General features: G+C 29.5%; 1 long non-coding RNA gene and 1 pseudogene across 1 annotated transcript; one reads left to right on the forward strand and one right to left on the reverse strand.

Moving 5' to 3' along the window:
- Window positions 1-1,095: 1,095 nt before the first annotated feature.
- LOC110637379 (probable LRR receptor-like serine/threonine-protein kinase At3g47570) lies at window positions 1,096-5,374 on the forward strand (annotated as a pseudogene).
- Window positions 5,375-7,885: 2,511 nt separating this feature from the next.
- On the reverse strand, window positions 7,886-8,475 carry LOC131171427 (uncharacterized). Its single transcript, XR_009142106.1, has 2 exons — window positions 8,397-8,475; window positions 7,886-8,173 (listed from the first exon to the last, which is right to left on the reverse strand). It is a non-coding gene; the product is annotated as an uncharacterized LOC131171427 (long non-coding RNA).
- Between the last annotated feature and the right edge of the window lie 2,544 nt (window positions 8,476-11,019).

Below are 11,019 nucleotides of genomic sequence, written 5' to 3' on the forward strand. Positions count from 1 at the left end.
AAAAATTAAAAAATTTATAATTTAATTAACAATTTTTATAATATATGATAGAATTATAAAAATTTAAAAAGTATAAAAATTTTTTGGCTATTATTTTTTCCTTTTCATATTCATAATATTTACGAACAGAAAACATTTGAGGTCGATATAATTATTTTAAATGAAAAAACCATCATTTGCCTTACCAAATACCATCTACACTATTGTTATTAATAATATTATTATTATTTGATATATATTTAGCGTGGTTGTAAAAATTGAACAGAACCAATTGATGGGATGAATTTAATTAGAAATTAAACTTGATCTGATTCGTTTCACTTACAGACTTTAATTTCAACAAAATCAATGGCAAGTAAATTGGCCGAATAACCGAAAAATTGATTGACCAGTAACCCAACTAAATTAAAAAAAAAAAAATTATGAAATGGGACGTGCATGCTGGGACTTGTACTTGTGACCTGAGAGCACCACTTGTGCCCAAAGATTATTATTATTATTATTATTATTATTATTATCATTATTACATAAGATTTTTTCTATTTAGCGTGTTCCATAGCAACATTTATTTTTCATTGGTACACATAAATTTATTATTATAAAATTTTAATTTTAAGCATTTCTTTGTTATAAACAATTAAATATTATTATTTAAAAGTTTAATTAACAATCCCTAATCTCCATTTTTCTCTCTTTTTTCTTTTGATTCTATTTAATAATAATTTTTAAAATAATATTTAATGTTGTAATCAGAATTAAAATTTTATTTTTTTTATTTGTACTGTTTTAATAACATTGAGCGTCTCTATCTTGAGGAGGGGATGAACAATATTATTTAATTTATTTTCAAGTTTGATTTAATGCAGGCTTGAAAAATTCAAAGGGAAAGAAAATAACAAGTATCATAAAAAAAAAAAAGATGCAAATAATTGAGCTGAGAGGACCAAATGACTGATTGACCTTGACTTAGAAATTTCAACAGTGAGCTGGACTAAATGACTAATTGACCTTGACTTAGAAAACAACCAAAAAAAAAAAAAAAAGATAAATTGTTTCTGTATCCTATATGTCATTTAATTATTTAAACATCCTAGCTTCTTTATCTCACTTTTGAACTCACCCAGCAATTCTACCCTCTTTACATGAAATGAAGTTTGATGAGCCCAACCATTATACACTTGTGTATCAAGTGTTTCTTTTCTTCTCTATTAACTTGGTATGCCTGCAACTGCAAGTCAATGCGTCATCAGAAAAAGAGACTGATCATCTTGCTCTGCTAAAATTCAAACAAGGGATAACCAGTGATCCACATGGTATCTTCAACTCATGGAATGATCCTCTCCATTTCTGCAACTGGACTGGAATCACATGTGGTCGCCGCCATCAAAGGGTCACCTCCTTGGTCTTAGTTGGGCAGAATCTGGTTGGATCTATATCACCACATATTGGCAACCTCAGTTTTCTCAGGTTGATCAACCTCGAAAGCAACACCTTCCGTGGTGAAATTCCACGGCAAGTTGGAAACTTATTTCGACTTCAAGAATTTGATCTCGGAAATAATTCATTACGAGGCGAAATTCCACTCAATTTGAGTCGCTGCTTCCAACTCAATATTATTTATTTATGGTGGAATAATCTCATTGGAAAAATCCCAGCAGAACTTTGCTCTCTGAGAAAGCTACAGATGATTCGACTTGGTACTAACAATCTGACAGGAGAAATTCCACCTTCACTAGGCAACCTTTCATCACTTACAATATTTACTGCTCCGTTTAATAATTTAGAGGGAAGTATTCCAAACGAAATGGGTCAATTAAAAAGCTTGAAGCATGTCAGCGTTGGAGGTAATAGATTATCAGGTATAATCTCTCCATCTCTTTTCAACATCACATCTTTGAGTACTCTGGGGGTTGAATCCAACCAACTTAATGGGAGTCTACCTGACAACATTTGCTTCACTCTCCCAAATCTTCAAACTTTTACATTCGACGAAAACTATTTCTCTGGCCCAGTCCCAAATTCGTTGTCCAATGCATCCCATCTTGAAGTATTTGATATCTCTGATAACAATTTTGTGGGACAAGTTCCCTCTAATCTTGGAAATTTACAGAGTCTCTCATGGCTGAACTTCGAGATCAATAATCTTGGAAGTAATTCATCGAATGACTTGCTTTTCTTGACCTCCTTGACAAACTGTAGTAATCTGGAAATGTTTTCTATTTACGGAAACAATTTTGGAGGTGTCTTACCAGACTCTGTAGCCAATTTTTCAACTGGCCTCATTGCATTAAATTTGGGAGAAAATGAAATCACTGGAATTATTCCTGCGGCGATGGAGAATCTTGTCAACTTAATTACATTGCATATGAATGAAAACCTTTTCACAGGTTTCATCCCTTCTCAGTTTGGAAAGCTTCAAAAGCTACAATCATTACTTTTAGGCTACAATCAATTGTCAGGTCGAATTCCATCCTCCATTGGTAACCTCACTCAATTATCTAGTGTATTGCTGTCTGGAAACAAATTGGAAGGAAGCATTCCTTCAAGTATTAGAAATTGCCAACATTTATATGCTGTACATATTGCAGAAAATAGACTCAGCGGAGAGTTACCTGAGGAAGTTTTAGGTCTTACTTCTTTATCAAAAATACTGAACTTATCTTTTAACTCTTTCACTGGGCACTTACCAACAGAAGTGGGAAAGCTTAAAAATGTAAATACACTAGATATCTCAGAAAACAATCTTTCAGGTGAAATTCCTGAAACCATTGGAGGTTGCTTGAGCCTAGAATATCTTTAAATGCAAGGAAATTTTTTCCAAGGAACCATCCCTTCATCTTTAGCTTCCCTTAAAGGCCTTCAATATTTAGATCTTTCGCGAAACAACTTGTCAGGACAAATTCCCAAAGATCTCCAAGAAATCCCTTATCTCCAATACTTGAATCTTTCGTTCAATGATCTTGAGGGAGAGGTACCAGAAAGAGGAGTATTTACTAATGTCAGTGCATTATCACTGATTGGGAATAACAAGCTTTGCGGTGGTGTCCCAGAACTTGGTTTACCAAAATGCCCTACTAAAATCTTGAAGAAAGTGAAATCCCGCACTCTTAAGCTAGTGGTTGCAATTGCTTGTGTGGTTCCAACTCTGCTTTCGATTCTGATCTTTTTTCTTATTCGCTGGATGAGAAAATCAAGAACCAAGCCTTCTGTTGCACCCTTAGAAATGAACCACCTTCTAAAGGTATCTTATAAAGACCTTTATCAAGGAACGGATGGATTCTCTTCTAGCAATTTAATTGGTTCAGGTGGCTTTAGCTCTGTGTATAAAGGATTTCTACCTCAAGTCCAAACACCAGTAGCTGTTAAGGTCCTCAACCTCGAGCAAACGGGTGCCATTAAGAGCTTCATGGCTGAATGCAATTCGCTGGGGAATATAAGGCATCGAAATCTTGTTAAGCTCGTAACATGTTGCTCCAGCTTAGATTACAAAACAAATGCATTCAAGGCTTTAATTTTTGAATATATGGGGAATGGAAGCCTAGAAAAGTGGCTGCATCCATGTGCAGAAGGTGAAAATCAGAAAAGAAGCTTGAACCTTCTTCAAAGACTCAATATCTCCATTGATGTAGCATCAGCATTGCATTATCTACATGACCTCTGTGGAAAGCCTATCATTCATTGTGACCTGAAACCCAGCAATGTTCTTCTTGATGATGACATGGTTGCTCATGTAAGTGATTTTGGTCTAGCAAAACTCTTCTCAATCAACAGCAATTTATCTCTGAGTCAAATCAGCACAACTAGAATCAATGGAACCGTTGGTTATGTTGCTCCAGGTAATTAACAACTATATAAGCATCTTCCTCAATTTTTCTTCTTTTTCTTCTAATTCTGCTTCTTCTTCTTCCCTTAATAGTCTTTTCTTTTTTATCCTTTTATCATTTAAACAAAAATTGATATGTTTTTCAGGACCACCGTTCTATATCCCATCTCCAAGCCACATTCAGTTCCATATAAATTCCCCCTGAGGAGTTATATGCTCAATAAAATTTAACTTTCACCTATACCTGCTCTAATCAAGACCTGTTTTCCCAGTTTGTTAATTTATTGTTAGTCAACAAATGATGAACTTATTATTGCCATATTAATTTGATTACTTTTACATACATGTAGAATATGGAATGAGAGGCATAGCATCGAAAGAAGGAGATGTTTATAGTTATGGAATTCTTGTGCTAGAGATGTTCTCAGAAAGAAGACCAACTGATGAAATGTTTAAAGAGGGAATAAATCTCCATAATTTTGTAAAGGCAGCATTGCCAAAAAGACTTCTACAAATTGTGGATCCAACCCTTCTCCCTAAAGAAATAGCAAATGAAGAATGTGATGATGATGCCACAATGGAAGCAGAAGAAACCAATCACCATGAGAACTTGAGCCAGGTTACAACAAATCTGACACAATGCCTAGTTTCAATGCTTGAAATTGGAGTTGCATGTTCAATGGAATCACCAACGGAACGAATGAATATGGCTGATGTCATGAACAAGTTGCATTTGATGAAGAAAACTTTTCTGAATATTCAGATGGAGGGTGATTGAGAGGTAATTCTACGACTTAACTTCCTATTTTTTTTTTTTTAGCTTAATAATTAAATATATCTTAGTTTTTGCATTTTTGTTTAATTGTATCATATATTTCTGATTTTACTAATTTATTTAATAATTTATTAATTTTCCTTCAATAGGCTTTTTTTTTTTTTTTTGTCTTGACGCAACCTAATAGATATCTAATGGGCTCAAGATAACATGGGACTAAAATCCATTTTGACTTGCATAAAAATTATCAAAATAACTTGACGTTATCAAAAGGGAAGGGGGTTAGTGGGGGCAGAGGGCCATGGCCCCCCATATATGTATATTCTTTAAAAAATTATATAATCTTTTTCAGAAAAAAAAAAAATATATTGTTACTTGAAGTCTTTTCACATATATTAGTTCAAAATATAAAATAGCCCCATTTTATTTTTTTTAATTAATTTTAACGAAAATATACTTAAAATCATTTAAAATATTTTATATATTATATATTTTAAAATATTTTTATAAAGTTAATCAATTGACCACACTTAATAGCATGTAGCTCTGCCCTTATATTAGCCCTCTCAAAAAAATATTTTTTAGCTTCGCCACTGAACGTTATAGTATTGTTTCATACTTCCTTGAAAATTCTTTTCGATTAATGGTAACATGACCAACTTTTTTTTTTACTTGACTGAACCACAGGTGCTTATCGTTTCAAGAGAAAGTCATATTGAATAAATGTCCACTCTTCTGGTTGTGATATATGTAAATGTATCTTTCTTAACAATTCTCAGTTGTTATCTTGGTTTTTTTTTTTTTTTTTTTTTTCCTTCCATGTGTTGTGCTATACTGAAACAAATTGTGATACAATTTGAGTACTATTAAATTCTAGTTGTGATCTATGCAAATATATCTTTCTTAACCTTTCTTCGTTGTTATCTTGTTTTCTTTTTCACTCAATATATTGTGCAAATAAATTGATACTATGCTTAAACAAATTGTGATACAATTTGAGTATTATCAATTTTAATAGTCATTAAACTTTAATTTTTATCATGTATTCAGGTATGCCTTACCTAAATCTAGCTAATTAGCCACTTTATTAAGACATCAACTCAAAAAGAAAAACTAAATTAGTAGCAATAGCATTCAACAAGTAACGTTGTTTAAAATTCCTCCCTTATAAGTTCAGTTGAATATAGATTTAACTTCGCCTAAGAATGGCAATGGGCCGAGGTGGGGGAAGGAGGGCAAGTGGGGGTACGTATATATGCTAATATGTGTGCTTAAAATTTTATTTTATTTTAATTGTTGGCCCCTCCTCAAATAATTTTTATTACAATATAAATAATGTAAGATATTTGAATTTTTATTTATCATATATTTAATAAATTTTTATAACATTGACACTCTCAAAAAATTATTTTAGTTTAGTTATACTCTATTATGATAGGCAGTTTGGTCATGTGAAGTGTAAACATACAGAGGCTTTAGTTAGATAAGTAGAACACATTAGGTTAGAGGATAGAAAGAAAAAAAGGGGTAGACCTAAATTGACTTGGAGGAGAGTAGTACAACACGACTTAGAAGCATTACACATTTCTGAGGATTTAACCCAAAATCGTTCAGAGTGAAAAAAGCGAATCCATATAGCCGACCCCAAATTTTTGGGATAAAGGCTTAGTTGAGTTGAGTTGAGTTGAGTTATACTTTATGATATTTGTTTAAATATATAACATTGATTCTTAAAAAATACACAAACAATGAGTATAATTAATTATTTTTAAATTAATTTTATATTTAACATTAACACAGTGGTGAAATTAGAAATTTAATTCAGTAGACTCATTGATTTAGTTAATCAATTTTAAGTGTATGTGTCTGTATATATATAATTTTTAACCACAATTAAAATTTGAAATAATTATGAATAAAAAAATTAATTTCAATAAATTAATTTTAATAATCAGGGTAATTTACATTAAAAAAAAATTTAAAATGATGATTGTAAATTAAGAATATTTTTCTTCTTGCTAATTAATAGAATTTAAAAGCAAATATTTTTATTTATATATATATATCTCAAATTTTTATATATCATTTAAAAATATTAAAAATAAAATTTTATAAATAAATTATATAATATTTTTAAAAAATAAATTATATAATTACTTGAACTCTTTTTATATATATTAATTCCAAATATAAATTTGACCTTTATATTTTTTACTAATTTCAATGAAAATTTATTTACAAATATTAAAAATATTTTAGAAATTATATATATTTAAAAAAATTTTATAAGGTTGGGTGCATCAATTGGTTACATTTAAGAACACATGTAGCTTGTCACTGGATTGGTCCCTCAAGGAAAATTTTTTATATCCGCGAAAATTATTTTACCTGAGTCCCAAACTTGATTAAAATTTATCATCAATTACTCAAATCCATTCTAAATCCAATTATTTTTCGAAAAATATCCTAGCCCATTTTTACAAATAGATATAAAACAATATTTTTATTAAAAATTTATATTTTAAAAATTTAATGACTAAATAAAATATTTAAATTCTATTTATTTAAGATATAATATATAAAAAATTTATAAATATTATTATAAAAAACATACACTTTATATTAATTAACCATTTATATAAATAAATTTGGATAATGATATTAAATATGTAACACTCAAACCTTATAAATATATTATTTTTTAAACTTATCTCAAACCTAATTATATACTATCTAAATTCGTCTTACTCATTGAAGCTTCCATCAATTTCAATTTGACCATTGAACTTCGGTTTGTATCGGTAAAATCTTTAAATTTTTATTTTTATTTTTATTTTAATAATTATAATTACTAAACTTAAGTGAATTTAATAATTGGATAGGTTATAAAATTATTATATTTTTGTCATCACAAAAATTTAGATCAACTTCTTATAAAAATATAGCTAAATTGACATCATTGTTTATGTCTGAAACTCTCTGATTTTTTGCATTTCCCAGTCGCCAAACTGTACTTATATATGTTTCGATACTTTCTTTTTTTTTTTACAAGCATTGCATATTCACATATTTATATAATATAACACATTAATGCTACAAATTAGGCTTACTGTGTAGAACCCAATGCCGACCATAAAGGCAATCAGCCCTTTGTGATTTTGAATAGCAAATATTGCATAAAATTAATCAATTTATCTTCAACTAGTGCATTTATGAACATCCAAATAAAGATGCTCGTAAATTTCTCTCTCATTTTTGGCACAAAATTTGATGTTTGACAAAGCAAATGCTCCAATAAAGATGATAAGTATAAAGATAATTCAAGTTGACACTTGATAAGTACCAATATCACAGTTAAATTGCAAAGTTTCCACTTGAACACTCCTAAGATGTACAATATACAGAATACATGAGAAGTCCTACAAAGCCCTATCAGCATTCATTCAATCCACCCTTCTTATAACTGGTAACTGAACATGTAATGGAGCAGTGACATTGGAAGATGAACAACTCACCAGAAATTTATAATCTTCAGCACATCTTTATCTTTAAGCCCAAACTCAGAAACTATACACCTAAACATTTTTTTTTTTTTAATTTTGATTAGCTTAACTTGCATAATGATGCACATAAAATACTATTCATTGTTTAATACTACTTACACAAATACAAGAGAGAGAGAAATCTAATCTCATTTTTTTGTTCTAAGATGATTATGCACAAAAAAAAAAAAAAGAAAAAAAGAAAAAGAACAAGATTCACAATAAACAGTTGCGGAAACGACAAAGCATCACTAACCTTAAAAATCTTGAAAACATAAGCTTGTATCATCAATGCTATGTAAGAGGTACTGAAGGAAACTTCCATTTAATCATCCATAATCTACCTTACATCATAAACATATATGCAATTACATCAAGTATGGTTCTAATACATTACACCCTAATATCAATGCATTTCATGATGCATGGTTATGCTTAAAGTAGAAATTAAGGTAATTAATAGACCAAGCTTCAACCCACTCTCACTTCACTTTCCCAAAGAAAATCCAAGCATCAAGGTATCTAAAACATGCAATTGCCCAAAAGGATTTTAACTTAAACCCTTTGCATGCAAAAACGGCTAAGGGAGAGAGAAAAAAAACTATTTTTCTTTTAAAGATGAAACTAAGTGAGCTATTTATACCCTACTATCGAGGGGATTTTTGGTTACTGAAAGCCCAACTTTCAGCTGCCAAAGTCTATTTTGTCCAAAAAGACATTTGAATAATAAAAAGAGACTTCAGCTGTCGAAAGTCTAACCTTCGGCTGCCGAAGTTTTTTCTGCCTACAAGGATACCTTGATTTCTTTTCTTAACAAAATTCACATATAACCTATACTCTTAACACATTAATTTCATATTAATTTTATATATATGGTTCACCACTTCCTTGTCTATGAAAATCTCAATTTCATAAGGATTTTCTAGTAACGATAGGAATTTCAATGTTAGAAAATGATGGGTGTTACACTGGTGAAGAGAACTTTCAAATGGGACTAACCATGCCAGATTTGGTAGCTGTTTTCAGCACTAGCAAGGACAAAGAAAATGGGTTTTTCAAAGCTTTAAAGGCATTCTCAGCCAATCAGTGGTTGGAATGGACGATTGGATCTTGTAATCTTCATCTACATTCCACAAGCCTCGAAATAACACCGACAACACCTTGATTGGAGATCAGATGAAGAAGATGCTTAACGTACTGCCTAAACTATATTGGCAAACATTGGGCAACCAGAGAGAAGTTTTGACTAACTTGTCATTAAACCTATATCCAGCAGCTCATGGGCATTCCGAAAGTGTATTCAAATTGGCGATAGCTCATTGGTGCTGTGGATCGAGTTTTTGACCTAGTCTTAATGCCCAATGGACTCTCCTGGAAAGTGGTTATGTTTACAGTCATTCATAGCATTTTCAGATGCTCCGGACGCATTCCAAGTGTCAAAATCAGTATTGGTAAGCCTGAACTCCAACTTAGTATTTTATCTATCTGTTATGCTTGCAAATTTAATTAATAAAATGTTCTTGGCAGGTTGAAAATAATTAAAATAAATTGTAAGGACTTAGGATGATCTAAAGGACCTCTAAGAATACTTTTGAAATTTTTTATGGACATTTAATAATTATTTGGATTGTAGAGGAGATAGAGACATGAGTTAGAACTTGGATCAATGGATGTATGAGATAGAGACCTGAGTTAGAACTTGGATCAATGGAGGTAGATTAGTGTTCCATTAGGCACTGGATGGGCAATATGATATGTATGGCGAGCTTGAGGTTAATTTGTGTTGTTGCTATTACTCGTGTTTCTTTTACTTTGTAGGGATTAGGTTTAGTTACAAAGAAAACTCTATCCAAAATCTAGCAATCCATAGGATTTATTATTCTTGCTTCGGTTGTATTTAATTATTTTTAGTCAGTTAATTGATAAATGTATGTGTTTGTGTAGGTGATTGAACCAACCTTTCTTTTTATTTTTCTAGCTGGACCAACTGCAATCGGGTCGAGTATTTATTATTTTTATAATTTCTATTTTATTTATTTTTTCTATCATACTCATACATTCACTTATATATGTGTGTGTTCATCGATATATTTACCATAAATACTTTTTTATTTTAAATTTTTTAATTTTTTAATTTACTTTACATAGAATTATATATATAAAAATAAATAAATTACAAAAATTTATTCAATTGTTAACCTAATTTTTTTACTCATAGTCTTATATTCTTTTATGATATTAATTAATAAATATAAAAATAAGAATGAGAGAATTTAAGAACTGATCAAATTATTTTTATAATTTTTTATTTTACAATAAATAATATTTAACATATTAAAATCTTAATCTTATTATAAATTTTATTTAAAAAATATTTATTTAAATAAAAATCCTAGCTCAAACAATTCTGTTAATAATAAATGATAATGCGCAATTAATTTAATGGCTTAATATTAAAATTTATTTTTTAAAAATTTTTATAATTATAGCTAGTTTTTTTTTTTTGTAATTTTAACATAGTTTTAAAAGTTTATTTTAACCTATAGTCAAAAGATATTTAAATCAGCTAACCAAATATAATTTTGACTGTTGGTTTCTTTTCTAATCAATTAATATATCGTATTTTCGACCATCGATTTATTTCATTTTTAACTACTAACTAAAAATAATAAATTTTTAAAATCAAGCTAAAATTTTCAAAAAATAAAGAATTGGCTATAACACCAAAAAGTTGAAACAAAAAAATTTAAAATTGGGAAGGGGGAACATTAGAATTTTCAAAAACACTCTTCATTATTTTTATTATTTATAAAAATACTAAATTAAAATATATTTATAAAAAATTATTAGTTCTAAAATTTTTATTGCATTAAGATAAA

This window comes from Hevea brasiliensis, chromosome 12, assembly GCF_030052815.1.
Source record: "Hevea brasiliensis isolate MT/VB/25A 57/8 chromosome 12, ASM3005281v1, whole genome shotgun sequence".
Classification (NCBI taxonomy): Eukaryota; Viridiplantae; Streptophyta; class Magnoliopsida; order Malpighiales; family Euphorbiaceae; genus Hevea; species Hevea brasiliensis.